The 5,663-nt window shown below is 41.3% G+C and overlaps 1 long non-coding RNA gene across 1 annotated transcript; it reads left to right on the top strand.

Annotated features, from left to right (window-relative positions):
• The first annotated feature begins 1,289 nt into the window (after window positions 1-1,289).
• LOC121887297 lies at window positions 1,290-5,192 on the top strand. The gene is made up of 3 exons (XR_006092956.1): window positions 1,290-1,370; window positions 2,948-3,030; window positions 3,149-5,192. It is a non-coding gene; the product is annotated as an uncharacterized LOC121887297 (long non-coding RNA).
• Window positions 5,193-5,663: the final 471 nt, after the last annotated feature.

A 5,663-nucleotide genomic window follows, 5' to 3' on the forward strand; every position in this document is an offset into this window, starting at 1 on the left:
CAGATCAGTTCACACATTTGTTACACATTATCTCCAACACAGCTCTCTGAATTTTAATGAGTCATGCAATTCACTGCTGCATGTTCAAAAGTAGAATGATTTGACCCAAGGGTGCGCTACAGTTGCAGGTCAAATCATGGTGACATTTTATCAGGCCGCTAATTGGCCATGAAGGGCGCTGTATCATTAGGGACAACATGTTTACTCTCACCTTGTTTTTTTTTTTGTCTCAAGTTATTCTGCTATACTGCTAATAACTGTGGACACCCTCTAAACGCTGTAATTCACCCATTTAATTCCATAAATATGGGATTATTTGAGAATCATTTGCATAATCTTTATTTTATTTTATCTATTGTTACAACATCGCGGTGCCCTATTGCCCACCCTCATAGTTCATTATATTTTATCTTATTACCTTAGCTTACTTAACTTAAAGTCTTGATCTTGTGCATTTATTAAAGAACTTTGCTCTGTTTCTCTGTTCATGGTGTTGTGCACATCTCATCTCCACCCCTATCACCTATTTCCTTACTCATACGTGCTCTCATTTCGCTTCCAGCATTGGTCTCTTACCATCTCTCAATTACCTCTTCACCCTCTGTCATTCTCCGCGCTGTTATATTCTCAACTAAAGCTGGAACCCTCAGTCGTGTAGTCGCCCCATGTTGCTGCCTCTCATCTTCCTCCTCTCTGTCATGTCCGTGCTGTTCTTTCTTCAACTCTCCCTCCTCCATCACCCTCTTGGTTCCTATCTCTTTCTTACCCCTGGATCGCGTTTTTTCCCTTCACCTCTTCCCAGTGGAGGGTCTTGGATCACTTTGTTCTCCAGTGGCTAATTTGACTGTTCTACTTGCCAACCTAGCAGCAGGATCTCTCTCTCTCTCTCTCTCTCGCTGTGTGTGTGTGTGTGTGTGTGTGTGTGTGTGTGTGTGTGTGTGTGTGCGTGTGTGTGCTGTACTTCTCCCCTGCCAGCTGCTGTTATACAACACTAGTTCTTGCCTCTACACACAAACATCTCACTTGCCAGCAAATACACACACATGCACACATACACACACACACAAAATCACAGCCTTAATGTGGGCCATCATGTTTTGTTTTTTTTATCAGTTTCATTCATGCATTTGAATGTTTACATGGGTGTGTGCACGCTTTTGCACCATCAGCATTCACTGTATTGACACTTAATCTGATGATGCCTTATGCTGTGTATGTTATTTTTTTTGATTGTAAAGATGATATGATATGAGGTTTAAACTGTATGTATGTCTCCTCCTCCAGTGGCTCTCTACATGACAGACAGGCGGACAGGCGTGACGTTAAAGCGGAGCAGCGATTGGTTCTGGCAAGCAGAGTCTAATCAGCCAGTAAGTGTGAGATCCTTAAGTGGCTCTGAAAAGAAGGGACGGGCTCACATGAAATGTATATCTATCCACTGACACAAATCACATGCAAATGCAGAGTTAAATACTAAAAGGCCACGCACAAATGCATATGTATAAACACATTGAGAGCCATCATTATGTTCTAATGGGACTGCTTTGAACTCAGAGCAGCAGAGCACATGATGTGCTATTACAGACTGATGTGCTAAGCACATATCCACACAGAGTCACACACAAATACACACGGCACACATGAGCCTGATACCTTACCTGTCAGAGGCAGGTGTGGTCTCCGAGGACCCAATCAGTTTTAATTAACCCCTTGTGGTGGAGGGTGGATAGGGGAGGGGTGTGGGAGACAGGAGAGAAAGAGAAAACCAAGTGACAAGTGATATCTGCTTGGAAGGTGACATGGGTGAGAGATGGGAATTAACAGAGAAAAACAGCAAAAAAAAAACCAGCCACCCCCTCCTTGAAAAATGCCAGAGATAAGATGTTTAGAGTTTATCATGAGGGTCATCATATAAATCTAGATTTGCCTAAAAGTGAGAGTTTGACGTGATTTCTATAACAATTAAGGGTTTGTCTAAGCATAAAAATGAAATATTTTCACATTGTAAATTTGCATGGATATGGCCATATGGGCTAAATTCATAAACTTGAATTAAACTAAAGATGAGTTACATAAGGTTGTGTTCAAAAGTGTGATCATATCTTACATGCCTGTGTGTAATGTATAAATCTCAAGTAAACTTAAATTTTTCCACTGGTATCCTGCTGAATATGTGGAAAAGTGTGTTATTTGTAGATTGTTTTATGACAGAATAAAACTGAAAACCACAGATGAACTATCACGAGCCATCTTACCATCTTGAACTGAGATTTTTTTTTCAGATTTCCCTGACATATATAAAATAAGTGAGGTTTTGTTATTGATTTCTCATGCCTTTAACTGATAATTTTGCACCAATGTTAATTAAGGAAGTCATCTCACCTCATGCTCCAGGGATGCACAGCTCACCTGCAGCACCCACAACATAGAGGAGATTTACTCATTTTTGAAAATGTGATCATTTTTGATGACAAGGTAAAGTTTTAGAAATATCTACTTGATATAAAATGGTAAAAGATGAAATGTAATCCTAAGAATATTTCATAAATGAGGGCTAAACAAGACTTGCAGGTTGTGAACTGAAATGTGCATAGAGACGTGAGAAATCTCTTAGTAGTTTGTAACAGTATGAAGAAGTTGTCAAGCCTTTGCCTTTGCGGTCACTAAATTACGGGTTTGACTAATGATTATTTTCACTATTGATTAATCTGTCAATTGTTTCGCAATTAATTGATTAGTCATTTTGTCTATAAAATGTCTGAAAATGGTGAAAAATGCCTGTCACTGTTTCCCAAAGCCCAAGGTGATGTCCTCAAATGTCCAAAGATATTTACTTTACTATCATAGAAGACGAAATAAACCAGCAAATATTCACATTTGAGAACATTTAATTAATTGATTATCAAAATACTTGGCGACTAATCAATTGATCGACTAATCTTTGCAGCTCTACTCTAGATCTCAACTCAACAGAACACCTATTGGAGATTTTGGACTAACATGCAGCCACCACCATCATCAAAACACCAAGTACGGGAATATCTTTTTAGAATAATGAAAGAGTTCCAGTCATGTCAAGGAGTGTCAAGGCTTCTAACATATCACTAACACACTTAATATTGGTTTCCTTTCATTTGTCACCCATCAGCATCTTCCCTGATGAATGAAGACGAGACAAAGGTGTTGGGAGTCTGACATTGACACAATGACAGCTGTTATTTGTATTGTGTCTTTTTCACACACCTGTCAAAGGACCAACACATTGACCCTACATTAATTATCGAAGGGGTGTGCGGTTAGTGCGACTAAGGCCTGGTAGATAGGGTGTCGCTCCACAGTCATCCTTATGTAATCAGAGGTGATTTCCTGAGAAGGCCGGGATGAGGTCATGGTCAGTAAACAGAGTGAGTCGGTGAGTCACACAGAGCTGTGACCCTCACGTGTTGGTTCACATGTTTGGAGATGGACATTTGGCTTTTGTTGCGGTCAGGAGATTCACCTGTCATTCAAAACAGAAGAGCTGCCATATGTGACATGCATAATTACACCTTTCTGTTATGAAATCTGTTCATCACTTCAGCGCACAGATAAAGGAAGGAGACAAGGTTGGGGTAAGCTGGATTTAAAACGTTCTTGCACGCATATAACCTGTATGTGTCTTTGTGTGTCCAAGCACCCCCCACATGCGTCTGTCAAAGTGTGAGTGTGTGCTGCGTACAGCTCCCCCGGTGAGCCAAATGCTCCACTTCTTCCTAAAGCAAATCGCAGCTAATCAAATAAGAGCCCTCAGCAGCTCGCAGACATACGGAGGAACAGTGTGTGTGTGAGTGTGTGTCTGGAGGAGGAGGTGGAGGAGACAATCTAGTGGCTTCAAGAGGTCCTGGATAGTAGGAGGGGGTGGAAGGACACACATACACCTGTGCAACCTTGTACCGCTGTCAAAGACACACAAGCATGGATGGATGCACATATTCCTCTGTCACACACACAGATATATAAGGTACATAAATAAAGGAGTCAAGTGCAAACACACATCTAGCATCTTTTGTCTCCCTGACTTTCGCGGTCTTTCGTTACCACATAAGTGGCCTTGTGGGAGAAAAATGAAATACTGATGGTGAAATACTAAAAGACTTTTCACTGTATGCAAGTTCTAACTGTTGGCTGACTGCAGATAACATTTTGATTTATTCCAGCTCATAAAATATATGAAAAATGTAGTGATAACATGGAGAGCTCATCCAGATGACTGACAGGACCTGTCGAGATGCTTTGTTACCATGAATTCTGGAGCTTAACAGCGAGTTTTCTGGCTGAAAACAGGCAGAGCAGCAGGCCAGATTGAGGAGGTTGCAACTAGACTTGTTTTCGGCTCTGCTCCTTGGCACCAATATTGACGCTGTGTGAGTGGCAGAGCTCCAGCGCTGGCCTGGCTCGCTTTCTACGCTCTCGTCCATGCTCACCCTCCTGACACGCTGCCCTCTGGCTAGCCCTCTGTGTGTGGGCATGAGTGTGTGTGTGTGTGTGTGTTTGACTGTGTATGGGTGCATGCAGTTGTGTCTGTGCGCCTGAGTAATCTGTGACTGGCTTTAGTCTGTGTGCACAATCGTGTGTATGCTATGTGTGTGTGTGTGTGTGTGTGTGTGTTTGGGGCAGCTGCGTGCCCTCCTCCTGTCTGCCTGTGGGACAATCAGCCGCTGCCTGCGACCACAGAGACCGAAGGCACAGGGCAAGAATGTCTTTCAGTGGCCGAGAGGTGGATGCCAAGACGCACACACACACACACACACACGCACGCGCAAGCCAAAAAAACAGACATATATGCTGATACAAACAGACTGCTTTATTATTCATAAATATTATTTTCCAATGTATATTATTTTATTCATCAGTGAAAAAGTATGTCTTCCCGATCACAACAGCCTTTTTGTAAATTTCAATGGAAGTAAACACATGCAAATCTTCCATTCAACTTCTTTTTAATCTTGACAATTTATTTGCTTGTTTTTGTTTTTATCATCTTTTAAATGCAATTTTAATGTCTTTTTCTCTCCTTGTTTTTAATGTATTTTAAATGCAATCTTAATGTCTTCATAATGTCTTATTTTCAATGTATTTCTATGCCGTTGTAAAGCACTTTGAATTGCCTTGTGTCTGAATGGTGCCATATAAATAAAATTGCCTTGCCTTTCCATGCTGAGTTCAACTTTGGTTATCTTTGAAACACAAATTTGGATCATTGATCAGTAAGCCACCCTGTCAAAAAATGGAGGAGGCTATCGCAGCTTATAAACTGTGTTGCACCATCTGCTTTAATTGAACCTTTAAACCTTTGCTGAGTACAATAAACTTCTGCACAAAAGAGGCACAGTTTGCAGAAGTTGAGAAAAGTGTCTTTTGAATGAAGTCAGTGAACTTAGGCCCTGTTCACACCCGACATGAGAATGCTTCTTGGGTGATACGATCACAAGTGGACAGCTGTAAGTATAGGTGTGAATGCACCCAAGATGCATTGACTGATGTCCTTTGCATAAGCAGAAGTATATACTTATTTGTGCGCCAACAGTGTCATATTAAAGTGTGAAACTACAAGGGGGCTGACGACTGGAGCAGAGAGTATGAATTTAGCAGTATAGCTGTGAATGTAGCAGTGCAATGTGTGT

The sequence above is a fragment of the Thunnus maccoyii genome, chromosome 20 (genome assembly GCF_910596095.1).
Source record: "Thunnus maccoyii chromosome 20, fThuMac1.1, whole genome shotgun sequence".
NCBI lineage: Eukaryota > Metazoa > Chordata > Actinopteri > Scombriformes > Scombridae > Thunnus > Thunnus maccoyii.